Raw genomic sequence first — 15,257 nt, 5'->3', positions numbered from 1 at the left:
TTGCCTCAAACAGAATGTCCTATGCTCGAGGGGATGGCCATCTGACACTAGAGCCCTATACGCGCCTATTCCTGTTTAGCACACAGGCAGTCCTAACAGCTTCTTTCATGAAACATTCAACAAGGCCTCGAAACCCACCTAAAACAGACTTCCCTCCAAAGGTTTGAAGTCTTTTCCACAGAAAAACAGAGTGAGGATAACCACAGGTATTGAACATCCACTATGTGTTTGGGATGCCTAAGCGCCTTAGGCTGCACTTCACTCAGTGTACCTGCGGTGCCCATAGTCCGTCCCTGTTCTACCTTATTTCGTAAAAGGAGAACACACTGGTTGGATTGAGTATCCACCAGGACTCGTTTCTCTGCATAGGTACCTTCCTCGGAACACAGGTAAGTGCCTTGTAGGGAACACATCATGATTTCAACAAAGACAGGTACCACTGTATTCAGTTTTGCACAGAGGCTTCCTTGTCATGAGTACGTGCCATATCACAGTTGTCTCGCAAAATTGAAGTGTTTGGAGCAGAGGTAGACTCTGTGAACTCTCAAGGGTTCAATACACTGCCAGTATGTGTCTTAGAGGCCTAAGTGCATTTCCCTGCCCTTCACACACAGTATGCAACCTGCCCTCTGTCCGGCCTTGTTCTATCATCTTTCCTCCACTGGAAAGATACTGTCAGATATGAGGATCCGCCTGGAGCAGTTTGCCTGAAACAGAATGTCCTAGGGTCAAGGGGATGGACGTCTGATACTAGAGCCCTATTCGCGACTATTCCTGTTTGCCACAATGCAGTCCCAGCAGCTTCTTTCTTGGACAGACTGAACACTGCCACGAATCCCTCCTCAAGCACACTTGTCTCCCAATGTGTGAAGCTTTCTTGACACGAAAGACAGTACGGATGACAACTGGTCGTGAACATCCATTATGTGTTTGGGATGCCTACGCACCATAGGCTGCACTTCACTCACAGTACCCAAAGTGCCCATAGTCCGTCTCTGTTCTATCTTCATTCCTCCAAGGAGAAGACACTGTTATGAATGAGTATCCACCTGAAGTCGTTTCCCCAAACAGATATTTTCCTATGAATCACCTGTCAGGGCCCTGTGTGCAACACTTAATCATTTCAACACAGACAGGTCCCAGAGATACGCACTTTCCACAGATTCGTCCCTGTGATGAGTACGTCCTAGAACGCCGTTCGTCGTGACATTAGAAGTGTTTTGAGCAGAGGTAGACACTGGGGAATCGACACGGAAACAGAGTGCGGATGACCACATGTCGTGCACATTCCTTATTGGTTTTGGATGCCTACACGTTATAGCCTGCACTTCATTCACAGTATCTGAAGTGCCCACAGTCCGTCCTTGTTCTACCTTCATTCCTTAAAGGAGAAGACACTGTTATGAGTGAGTATCCAACTGAACTAGCTTCCCTGAATAGACACTTTACTATGTACACAGGTAAGCGCCCTGTATGGAACACATCATGACCTCACCACAGACAGGTACCACAGTTTCCAGCTTTACACAGACGCATCCCTGTCATGAGTACGTCCCATGGCACAGTTATCTCAGGACATTTGAAGTGTTTTGAGCAGAGGTAGACTCTGTGGACTATCAAGGGTTTTGCCCGTCTAGTATGTGTCTGAGAGGCGCAAGAGCATTACCCTGCCCTTCCCTCATAGTATGCAACCTGCCCTCTGTCCGTCCTTTTTCTATCTGCTTTCCTCCACTGGAAAGACACTGTCAGATATGAGGATCCGCCTGATGCAGTTTGCCTGAAACAGAAGGTCCTAGAGTCAAGGCGATGGACGTCTGATACTAGAGCCCTATAAGCGACTATTCCTGTTTCCCACAATGCAGTCCCAGCAGCTTCTTTCTTGGACAGACTGAACACTGCCACGAATCCCTCCTCAAGCACACTTGTCTCCCAATGTGTGAAGCTTTTTTGACAAGAAAGACAGTACGGATGACAACCGGTCGTGAACATCCATATGTGTTTGGGATGCCTACTCACCATAGGCTGCACTTCACTCACAGTACCCAAAGTGCCCATAGTCCGTCTCTGTTCTATCTTCATTCCTCCAAGGAGAAGACACTGTTATGAATGAGTATCCACCTGAAGTCGTTTTCCCAAACAGATATTTTCCTATGAATCACCTGTAAGGGCCCTGTGTGCAACACTTAATCATTTCAACACAGACAGTTCCCAGAGCTACCCACTTTCCAGAGATTCGTCCCTGTCATGAGTACGTCCTAGAACGCCGTTCCTCGTGACATTAGAAGTGTTTTGAGCAGAGGTGGACACTGGGGAATCGACACAGAAACAGAGTGTGGATGACCATATGTCGTGCACATTCCTTATTGGTTTTGGATGCCTACACGCTATAGCCTGCACTTCATTCACAGTATCTGAAGTGCCCATAGTCCGTCCTTGTTCTACCTTCATTCCTTCATGGAGAAGACACTGTTATGAGTGAGTATCCAACTGAACTAGTTTCCCTGAATAGCACTTTACTATGAACACAGGTAAGAGCCCTATATGGAACACATCATGATCTCACCACAGACACGTACCACAGTTTCCAGCTTTGCACAGACGCATCCCTGTAATGAGTACGTCCCATGGCACTGTTTTCTCAGAACATTTGAAGTGTTTTGAGCAGAGCTAGACTCTGCGGAATATCAAGGGTGCTGCACGTCGAGTATGTGTCTGTGAGGCCAAGTGCATTACCCTGCCCTTCACTCACAGTATGCAACCTGCCCTCTCTCCGTCCTTTTTCTATCTGCTTTCCTCCACTGGAAAGACACTGTCAGAAAGGAGAATGCGCCTCAAGGAGTTTGCCTCAAACAGAATGTCCTATGCTCGAGGGGATGGCCATCTGACACTAGAGCCCTATACGCGCCTATTCCTGTTTAGCACACAGGCAGTCCTAACAGCTTCTTTCATGAAACATTCAACAAGGCCTCGAAACCCACCTAAAAAAGACTTCCCTCCAAAGGTTTGAAGCCTTTTCGACAGAGAAACAGAGTGAGGATAACCACAGGTATTGAACATCCACTATGTGTTTGGGATGCCTAAGCGCCTTAGGCTGCACTTCACTCAGTGTACCTGCGGTGCCCATAGTCCATCCCTGTTCTACCTTATTTCGTAAAAGGAGAACACACTGGTTGGATTGAGTATCCACCAGGACTCGTTTCTCTGCATAGGTACCTTCCTCGGAACACAGGTAAGTGCCTTGTAGGGAACACATCATGATTTCAACAAAGACAGGTACCACTGTATTCAGTTTTGCACAGAGGCTTCCTTGTCATGAGTACGTGCCATATCACAGTTGTCTCGCAAAATTGAAGTGTTTGGAGCAGAGGTAGACTCTGTGAACTCTCAAGGGTTCAATACACTGCCAGTATGTGTCTTAGAGGCCTAAGTGCATTTCCCTGCCCTTCACACACAGTATGCAACCTGCCCTCTGTCCGGCCTTGTTCTATCATCTTTCCTCCACTGGAAAGAGACTGTCAGATATGAGGATCCGCCTGAAGCAGTTTGCCTGAAACAGAATGTCCTAGGGTCAAGGGGATGGACGTCTGATACTAGAGCCCTATTCGCGACTATTCCTGTTTGCCACAATGCAGTCCCAGCAGCTTCTTTCTTGGACAGACTGAACACTGCCACGAATCCCTCCTCAAGCACACTTGTCTCCCAATGTGTGAAGCTTTCTTGACACGAAAGACAGTACGGATGACAACTGGTCGTGAACATCCATTATGTGTTTGGGATGCCTACGCACCATAGGCTGCACTTCACTCACAGTACCCAAAGTGCCCATAGTCCGTCTCTGTTCTATCTTCATTCCTCCAAGGAGAAGACACTGTTATGAATGAGTATCCACCTGAAGTCGTTTCCCCAAACAGATATTTTCCTATGAATCACCTGTCAGGGCCCTGTGTGCAACACTTAATCATTTCAACACAGACAGGTCCCAGAGATACGCACTTTCCACAGATTCGTCCCTGTGATGAGTACGTCCTAGAACGCCGTTCGTCGTGACATTAGAAGTGTTTTGAGCAGAGGTAGACACTGGGGAATCGACACGGAAACAGAGTGCGGATGACCACATGTCGTGCACATTCCTTATTGGTTTTGGATGCCTACACGTTATAGCCTGCACTTCATTCACAGTATCTGAAGTGCCCACAGTCCGTCCTTGTTCTACCTTCATTCCTTAAAGGAGAAGACACTGTTATGAGTGAGTATCCAACTGAACTAGCTTCCCTGAATAGACACTTTACTATGTACACAGGTAAGCGCCCTGTATGGAACACATCATGACCTCACCACAGACAGGTACCACAGTTTCCAGCTTTACACAGACGCATCCCTGTCATGAGTACGTCCCATGGCACAGTTATCTCAGGACATTTGAAGTGTTTTGAGCAGAGGTAGACTCTGTGGACTATCAAGGGTGTTGCCCGTCTAGTATGTGTCTGAGAGGCGCAAGAGCATTACCCTGCCCTTCCCTCATAGTATGCAACCTGCCCTCTGTCCGTCCTTTTTCTATCTGCTTTCCTCCACTGGAAAGACACTGTCAGATATGAGGATCCGCCTGATGCAGTTTGCCTGAAACAGAAGGTCCTAGAGTCAAGGCGATGGACGTCTGATACTAGAGCCCTAGAAGCGACTATTCCTGTTTCCCACAATGCAGTCCCAGCAGCTTCTTTCTTGGACAGACTGAACACTGCCACGAATCCCTCCTCAAGCACACTTGTCTCCCAATGTGTGAAGCTTTTTTGACAAGAAAGACAGTACGGATGACAACCGGTCGTGAACATTCATATGTGTTTGGGATGCCTACTCACCATAGGCTGCACTTCACTCACAGTACCCAAAGTGCCCATAGTCCGTCTCTGTTCTATCTTCATTCCTCCAAGGAGAAGACACTGTTATGAATGAGTATCCACCTGAAGTCGTTTTCCCAAACAGATATTTTCCTATGAATCACCTGTAAGGGCCCTGTGTGCAACACTTAATCATTTCAACACAGACAGTTCCCAGAGCTACCCACTTTCCAGAGATTCGTCCCTGTCATGAGTACGTCCTAGAACGCCGTTCCTCGTGACATTAGAAGTGTTTTGAGCAGAGGTGGACACTGGGGAATCGACACAGAAACAGAGTGTGGATGACCATATGTCGTGCACATTCCTTATTGGTTTTGGATGCCTACACGCTATAGCCTGCACTTCATTCACAGTATCTGAAGTGCCCATAGTCCGTCCTTGTTCTACCTTCATTCCTTAATGGAGAAGACACTGTTATGAGTGAGTATCCAACTGAACTAGTTTCCCTGAATAGCACTTTACTATGAACACAGGTAAGAGCCCTATATGGAACACATCATGATCTCACCACAGACACGTACCACAGTTTCCAGCTTTGCACAGACGCATCCCTGTAATGAGTACGTCCCATGGCACTGTTTTCTCAGAACATTTGAAGTGTTTTGAGCAGAGCTAGACTCTGCGGAATATCAAGGGTGCTGCACGTCGAGTATGTGTCTGTGAGGCCAAGTGCATTACCCTGCCCTTCACTCACAGTATGCAACCTGCCCTCTCTCCGTCCTTTTTCTATCTGCTTTCCTCCACTGGAAAGACACTGTCAGAAAGGAGAATGCGCCTCAAGGAGTTTGCCTCAAACAGAATGTCCTATGCTCGAGGGGATGGCCATCTGACACTAGAGCCCTATACGCGCCTATTCCTGTTTAGCACACAGGCAGTCCTAACAGCTTCTTTCATGAAACATTCAACAAGGCCTCGAAACCCACCTAAAACAGACTTCCCTCCAAAGGTTTGAAGCCTTTTCGACAGAGAAACAGAGTGAGGATAACCACAGGTATTGAACATCCACTATGTGTTTGGGATGCCTAAGCGCCTTAGGCTGCACTTCACTCAGTGTACCTGCGGTGCCCATAGTCCATCCCTGTTCTACCTTATTTCGTAAAAGGAGAACACACTGGTTGGATTGAGTATCCACCAGGACTCGTTTCTCTGCATAGGTACCTTCCTCGGAACACAGGTAAGTGCCTTGTAGGGAACACATCATGATTTCAACAAAGACAGGTACCACTGTATTCAGTTTTGCACAGAGGCTTCCTTGTCATGAGTACGTGCCATATCACAGTTGTCTCGCAAAATTGAAGTGTTTGGAGCAGAGGTAGACTCTGTGAACTCTCAAGGGTTCAATACACTGCCAGTATGTGTCTTAGAGGCCTAAGTGCATTTCCCTGCCCTTCACACACAGTATGCAACCTGCCCTCTGTCCGGCCTTGTTCTATCATCTTTCCTCCACTGGAAAGAGACTGTCAGATATGAGGATCCGCCTGAAGCAGTTTGCCTGAAACAGAATGTCCTAGGGTCAAGGGGATGGACGTCTGATACTAGAGCCCTATTCGCGACTATTCCTGTTTGCCACAATGCAGTCCCAGCAGCTTCTTTCTTGGACAGACTGAACACTGCCACGAATCCCTCCTCAAGCACACTTGTCTCCCAATGTGTGAAGCTTTCTTGACACGAAAGACAGTACGGATGACAACTGGTCGTGAACATCCATTATGTGTTTGGGATGCCTACGCACCATAGGCTGCACTTCACTCACAGTACCCAAAGTGCCCATAGTCCGTCTCTGTTCTATCTTCATTCCTCCAAGGAGAAGACACTGTTATGAATGAGTATCCACCTGAAGTCGTTTCCCCAAACAGATATTTTCCTATGAATCACCTGTCAGGGCCCTGTGTGCAACACTTAATCATTTCAACACAGACAGGTCCCAGAGATACGCACTTTCCACAGATTCGTCCCTGTGATGAGTACGTCCTAGAACGCCGTTCGTCGTGACATTAGAAGTGTTTTGAGCAGAGGTAGACACTGGGGAATCGACACGGAAACAGAGTGCGGATGACCACATGTCGTGCACATTCCTTATTGGTTTTGGATGCCTACACGTTATAGCCTGCACTTCATTCACAGTATCTGAAGTGCCCACTGTCCGTCCTTGTTCTACCTTCATTCCTTAAAGGAGAAGACACTGTTATGAGTGAGTATCCAACTGAACTAGCTTCCCTGAATAGACACTTTACTATGTACACAGGTAAGCGCCCTGTATGGAACACATCATGACCTCACCACAGACAGGTACCACAGTTTCCAGCTTTACACAGACGCATCCCTGTCATGAGTACGTCCCATGGCACAGTTATCTCAGGACATTTGAAGTGTTTTGAGCAGAGGTAGACTCTGTGGACTATCAAGGGTGTTGCCCGTCTAGTATGTGTCTGAGAGGCGCAAGAGCATTACCCTGCCCTTCCCTCATAGTATGCAACCTGCCCTCTGTCCGTCCTTTTTCTATCTGCTTTCCTCCACTGGAAAGACACTGTCAGATATGAGGATCCGCCTGATGCAGTTTGCCTGAAACAGAAGGTCCTAGAGTCAAGGCGATGGACGTCTGATACTAGAGCCCTATAAGCGACTATTCCTGTTTCCCACAATGCAGTCCCAGCAGCTTCTTTCTTGGACAGACTGAACACTGCCACGAATCCCTCCTCAAGCACACTTGTCTCCCAATGTGTGAAGCTTTTTTGACAAGAAAGACAGTACGGATGACAACCGGTCGTGAACATCCATATGTGTTTGGGATGCCTACTCACCATAGGCTGCACTTCACTCACAGTACCCAAAGTGCCCATAGTCCGTCTCTGTTCTATCTTCATTCCTCCAAGGAGAAGACACTGTTATGAATGAGTATCCACCTGAAGTCGTTTTCCCAAACAGATATTTTCCTATGAATCACCTGTAAGGGCCCTGTGTGCAACACTTAATCATTTCAACACAGACAGTTCCCAGAGCTACCCACTTTCGAGAGATTCGTCCCTGTCATGAGTACGTCCTAGAACGCCGTTCCTCGTGACATTAGAAGTGTTTTGAGCAGAGGTGGACACTGGGGAATCGACACAGAAACAGAGTGTGGATGACCATATGTCGTGCACATTCCTTATTGGTTTTGGATGCCTACACGCTATAGCCTGCACTTCATTCACAGTATCTGAAGTGCCCATAGTCCGTCCTTGTTCTACCTTCATTCCTTAATGGAGAAGACACTGTTATGAGTGAGTATCCAACTGAACTAGTTTCCCTGAATAGCACTTTACTATGAACACAGGTAAGAGCCCTATATGGAACACATCATGATCTCACCACAGACACGTACCACAGTTTCCAGCTTTGCACAGACGCATCCGTGTAATGAGTACGTCCCATGGCACTGTTTTCTCAGAACATTTGAAGTGTTTTGAGCAGAGCTAGACTCTGCGGAATATCAAGGGTGCTGCACTTCGAGTATGTGTCTGTGAGGCCAAGTGCATTACCCTGCCCTTCACTCACAGTATGCAACCTGCCCTCTCTCCGTCCTTTTTCTATCTGCTTTCCTCCACTGGAAAGACACTGTCAGAAAGGAGAATGCGCCTCAAGGAGTTTGCCTCAAACAGAATGTCCTATGCTCGAGGGGATGGCCATCTGACACTAGAGCCCTATACGCGCCTATTCCTGTTTAGCACACAGGCAGTCCTAACAGCTTCTTTCATGAAACATTCAACAAGGCCTCGAAACCCACCTAAAACAGACTTCCCTCCAAAGGTTTGAAGCCTTTTCGACAGAGAAACAGAGTGAGGATAACCACAGGTATTGAACATCCACTATGTGTTTGGGATGCCTAAGCGCCTTAGGCTGCACTTCACTCAGTGTACCTGCGGTGCCCATAGTCCGTCCCTGTTCTACCTTATTTCGTAAAAGGAGAACACACTGGTTGGATTGAGTATCCACCAGGACTCGTTTCTCTGCATAGGTACCTTCCTCGGAACACAGGTAAGTGCCTTGTAGGGAACACATCATGATTTCAACAAAGACAGGTACCACTGTATTCAGTTTTGCACAGAGGCTTCCTTGTCATGAGTACGTGCCATATCACAGTTGTCTCGCAAAATTGAAGTGTTTGGAGCAGAGGTAGACTCTGTGAACTCTCAAGGGTTCAATACACTGCCAGTATGTATCTTAGAGGCCTAAGTGCATTTCCCTGCCCTTCACACACAGTATGCAACCTGCCCTCTGTCCGGCCTTGTTCTATCATCTTTCCTCCACTGGAAAGAGACTGTCAGATATGAGGATCCGCCTGAAGCAGTTTGCCTGAAACAGAATGTCCTAGGGTCAAGGGGATGGACGTCTGATACTAGAGCCCTATTCGCGACTATTCCTGTTTGCCACAATGCAGTCCCAGCAGCTTCTTTCTTGGACAGACTGAACACTGCCACGAATCCCTCCTCAAGCACACTTGTCTCCCAATGTGTGAAGCTTTCTTGACACGAAAGACAGTACGGATGACAACTGGTCGTGAACATCCATTATGTGTTTGGGATGCCTACGCACCATAGGCTGCACTTCACTCACAGTACCCAAAGTGCCCATAGTCCGTCTCTGTTCTATCTTCATTCCTCCAAGGAGAAGACACTGTTATGAATGAGTATCCACCTGAAGTCGTTTCCCCAAACAGATATTTTCCTATGAATCACCTGTCAGGGCCCTGTGTGCAACACTTAATCATTTCAACACAGACAGGTCCCAGAGCTATGCACTTTCCACAGATTCGTCCCTGTGATGAGTACGTCCTAGAACGCCGTTCGTCGTGACATTAGAAGTGTTTTGAGCAGAGGTAGACACTGGGGAATCGACACGGAAACAGAGTGCGGATGACCACATGTCGTGCACATTCCTTATTGGTTTTGGATGCCTACACGTTATAGCCTGCACTTCATTCACAGTATCTGAAGTGCCCACAGTCCGTCCTTTTTCTGCCTTCATTCCTTAAAGGAGAAGACACTGTTATGAGTGAGTATCCAACTGAACTAGCTTCCCTGAATAGACACTTTACTATGTACACAGGTAAGCGCCCTGTATGGAACACATCATGACCTCACCACAGACAGGTACCACAGTTTCCAGCTTTACACAGACGCATCCCTGTCATGAGTACGTCCCATGGCACAGTTATCTCAGGACATTTGAAGTGTTTTGAGCAGAGGTAGACTCTGTGGACTATCAAGGGTGTTGCCCGTCCAGTATGTGTCTGAGAGGCGCAAGAGCATTACCCTGCCCTTCCCTCATAGTATGCAACCTGCCCTCTGTCCGTCCTTTTCTATCTGCTTTCCTCCACTGGAAAGACACTGTCAGATATGAGGATCCGCCTGATGCAGTTTGCCTGAAACAGAAGGTCCTAGAGTCAAGGCGATGGACGTCTGATACTAGAGCCCTATAAGCGACTATTCCTGTTTCCCACAATGCAGTCCCAGCAGCTTCTTTCTTGGACAGACTGAACACTGCCACGAATCCCTCCTCAAGCACACTTGTCTCCCAATGTGTGAAGCTTTTTTGACAAGAAAGACAGTACGGATGACAACCGGTCGTGAACATCCATATGTGTTTGGGATGCCTACTCACCATAGGCTGCACTTCACTCACAGTACCCAAAGTGCCCATAGTCCGTCTCTGTTCTATCTTCATTCCTCCAAGGAGAAGACACTGTTATGAATGAGTATCCACCTGAAGTCGTTTTCCCAAACAGATATTTTCCTATGAATCACCTGTAAGGGCCCTGTGTGCAACACTTAATCATTTCAACACAGACAGTTCCCAGAGCTACCCACTTTCCAGAGATTCGTCCCTGTCATGAGTACGTCCTAGAACGCCGTTCCTCGTGACATTAGAAGTGTTTTGAGCAGAGGTGGACACTGGGGAATCGACACAGAAACAGAGTGTGGATGACCATATGTCGTGCACATTCCTTATTGGTTTTGGATGCCTACACGCTATAGCCTGCACTTCATTCACAGTATCTGAAGTGCCCATAGTCCGTCCTTGTTCTACCTTCATTCCTTAATGGAGAAGACACTGTTATGAGTGAGTATCCAACTGAACTAGTTTCCCTGAATAGCACTTTACTATGAACACAGGTAAGAGCCCTATATGGAACACATCATGATCTCACCACAGACACGTACCACAGTTTCCAGCTTTGCACAGACGCATCCCTGTAATGAGTACGTCCCATGGCACTGTTTTCTCAGAACATTTGAAGTGTTTTGAGCAGAGCTAGACTCTGCGGAATATCAAGGGTGCTGCACGTCGAGTATGTGTCTGTGAGGCCAAGTGCATTACCCTGCCCTTCACTCACAGTATGCAACCTGCCCTCTCTCCGTCCTTTTTCTATCTGCTTTCCTCCACTGGAAAGACACTGTCAGAAAGGAGAATGCGCCTCAAGGAGTTTGCCTCAAACAGAATGTCCTATGCTCGAGGGGATGGCCATCTGACACTAGAGCCCTATACGCGCCTATTCCTGTTTAGCACACAGGCAGTCCTAACAGCTTCTTTCATGAAACATTCAACAAGGCCTCGAAACCCACCTAAAACAGACTTCCCTCCAAAGGTTTGAAGTCTTTTCCACAGAAAAACAGAGTGAGGATAACCACAGGTATTGAACATCCACTATGTGTTTGGGATGCCTAAGCGCCTTAGGCTGCACTTCACTCAGTGTACCTGCGGTGCCCATAGTCCGTCCCTGTTCTACCTTATTTCGTAAAAGGAGAACACACTGGTTGGATTGAGTATCCACCAGGACTCGTTTCTCTGCATAGGTACCTTCCTCGGAACACAGGTAAGTGCCTTGTAGGGAACACATCATGATTTCAACAAAGACAGGTACCACTGTATTCAGTTTTGCACAGAGGCTTCCTTGTCATGAGTACGTGCCATATCACAGTTGTCTCGCAAAATTGAAGTGTTTGGAGCAGAGGTAGACTCTGTGAACTCTCAAGGGTTCAATACACTGCCAGTATGTGTCTTAGAGGCCTAAGTGCATTTCCCTGCCCTTCACACACAGTATGCAACCTGCCCTCTGTCCGGCCTTGTTCTATCATCTTTCCTCCACTGGAAAGAGACTGTCAGATATGAGGATCCGCCTGGAGCAGTTTGCCTGAAACAGAATGTCCTAGGGTCAAGGGGATGGACGTCTGATACTAGAGCCCTATTCGCGACTATTCCTGTTTGCCACAATGCAGTCCCAGCAGCTTCTTTCTTGGACAGACTGAACACTGCCACGAATCCCTCCTCAAGCACACTTGTCTCCCAATGTGTGAAGCTTTCTTGACACGAAAGACAGTACGGATGACAACTGGTCGTGAACATCCATTATGTGTTTGGGATGCCTACGCACCATAGGCTGCACTTCACTCACAGTACCCAAAGTGCCCATAGTCCGTCTCTGTTCTATCTTCATTCCTCCAAGGAGAAGACACTGTTATGAATGAGTATCCACCTGAAGTCGTTTCCCCAAACAGATATTTTCCTATGAATCACCTGTCAGGGCCCTGTGTGCAACACTTAATCATTTCAACACAGACAGGTCCCAGAGCTACGCACTTTCCACAGATTCGTCCCTGTGATGAGTACGTCCTAGAACGCCGTTCGTCGTGACATTAGAAGTGTTTTGAGCAGAGGTAGACACTGGGGAATCGACACGTAAACAGAGTGCGGATGACCACATGTCGTGCACATTCCTTATTGGTTTTGGATGCCTACACGTTATAGCCTGCACTTCATTCACAGTATCTGAAGTGCCCACAGTCCGTCCTTGTTCTACCTTCATTCCTTAAAGGAGAAGACACTGTTATGAGTGAGTATCCAACTGAACTAGCTTCCCTGAATAGACACTTTACTATGTACACAGGTAAGCGCCCTGTATGGAAAACATCATGACCTCACCACAGACAGGTACCACAGTTTCCAGCTTTACACAGACGCATCCCTGTCATGAGTACGCCCCATGGCACAGTTATCTCAGGACATTTGAAGTGTTTTGAGCAGAGGTAGACTCTGTGGACTATCAAGGGTGTTGCCCGTCCAGTATGTGTCTGAGAGGCGCAAGAGCATTACCCTGCCCTTCCCTCATAGTATGCAACCTGCCCTCTGTCCGTCCTTTTTCTATCTGCTTTCCTCCACTGGAAAGACACTGTCAGATATGAGGATCCGCCTGATGCAGTTTGCCTGAAACAGAAGGTCCTAGAGTCAAGGCGATGGACGTCTGATACTAGAGCCCTATAAGCGACTATTCCTGTTTCCCACAATGCAGTCCCAGCAGCTTCTTTCTTGGACAGACTGAACACTGCCACGAATCCCTCCTCAAGCACACTTGTCTCCCAATGTGTGAAGCGTTTTTGACAAGAAAGACAGTACGGATGACAACCGGTCGTGAACATCCATATGTGTTTGGGATGCCTACTCACCATAGGCTGCACTTCACTCACAGTACCCAAAGTGCCCATAGTCCGTCTCTGTTCTATCTTCATTCCTCCAAGGAGAAGACACTGTTATGAATGAGTATCCACCTGAAGTCGTTTTCCCAAACAGATATTTTCCTATGAATCACCTGTAAGGGCCCTGTGTGCAACACTTAATCATTTCAACACAGACAGTTCCCAGAGCTACCCACTTTCCAGAGATTCGTCCCTGTCATGAGTACGTCCTAGAACGCCGTTCCTCGTGACATTAGAAGTGTTTTGAGCAGAGGTGGACACTGGGGAATCGACACAGAAACAGAGTGTGGATGACCATATGTCGTGCACATTCCTTATTGGTTTTGGATGCCTACACGCTATAGCCTGCACTTCATTCACAGTATCTGAAGTGCCCATAGTCCGTCCTTGTTCTACCTTCATTCCTTAATGGAGAAGACACTGTTATGAGTGAGTATCCAACTGAACTAGTTTCCCTGAATAGCACTTTACTATGAACACAGGTAAGAGCCCTATATGGAACACATCATGATCTCACCACAGACACGTAGCACAGTTTCCAGCTTTGCACAGACGCATCCCTGTAATGAGTACGTCCCATGGCACTGTTTTCTCAGAACATTTGAAGTGTTTTGAGCAGAGCTAGACTCTCCGGAATATCAAGGGTGCTGCACGTCGAGTATGTGTCTGTGAGGCCAAGTGCATTACCCTGCCCTTCACTCACAGTATGCAACCTGCCCTCTCTCCGTCCTTTTTCTATCTGCTTTCCTCCACTGGAAAGACACTGTCAGAAAGGAGAATGCGCCTCAAGGAGTTTGCCTCAAACAGAATGTCCTATGCTCGAGGGGATGGCCATCTGACACTAGAGCCCTATACGCGCCTATTCCTGTTTAGCACACAGGCAGTCCTAACAGCTTCTTTCATGAAACATTCAACAAGGCCTCGAAACCCACCTAAAACAGACTTCCCTCCAAAGGTTTGAAGTCTTTTCCACAGAGAAACAGAGTGAGGATAACCACAGGTATTGAACATCCACTATGTGTTTGGGATGCCTAAGCGCCTTAGGCTGCACTTCACTCAGTGTACCTGCGGTGCCCATAGTCCGTCCCTGTTCTACCTTATTTCGTAAAAGGAGAACACACTGGTTGGATTGAGTATCCACCAGGACTCGTTTCTCTGCATAGGTACCTTCCTCGGAACACAGGTAAGTGCCTTGTAGGGAACACATCATGATTTCAACAAAGACAGGTACCACTGTATTCAGTTTTGCACAGAGGCTTCCTTGTCATGAGTACGTGCCATATCACAGTTGTCTCGCAAAATTGAAGTGTTTGGAGCAGAGGTAGACTCTGTGAACTCTCAAGGGTTCAATACACTGCCAGTATGTGTCTTAGAGGCCTAAGTGCATTTCCCTGCCCTTCACACACAGTATGCAACCTGCCCTCTGTCCGGCCTTGTTCTATCATCTTTCCTCCACTGGAAAGAGACTGTCAGATATGAGGATCCGCCTGGAGCAGTTTGCCTGAAACAGAATGTCCTAGGGTCAAGGGGATGGACGTCTGATACTAGAGCCCTATTCGCGACTATTCCTGTTTGCCACAATGCAGTCCCAGCAGCTTCTTTCTTGGACAGACTGAACACTGCCACGAATCCCTCCTCAAGCACACTTGTCTCCCAATGTGTGAAGCTTTCTTGACACGAAAGACAGTACGGATGACAACTGGTCGTGAACATCCATTATGTGTTTGGGATGCCTACGCACCATAGGCTGCACTTCACTCACAGTACCCAAAGTGCCCATAGTCCGTCTCTGTTCTATCTTCATTCCTCCAAGGAGAAGACACTGTTATGAATGAGTATCCACCTGAAGTCG

The sequence above is a fragment of the Neovison vison genome, chromosome 13 (genome assembly GCF_020171115.1).
Source record: "Neovison vison isolate M4711 chromosome 13, ASM_NN_V1, whole genome shotgun sequence".
Classification (NCBI taxonomy): Eukaryota; Metazoa; Chordata; class Mammalia; order Carnivora; family Mustelidae; genus Neogale; species Neogale vison.
This window is presented reverse-complemented; position numbering follows the sequence as displayed.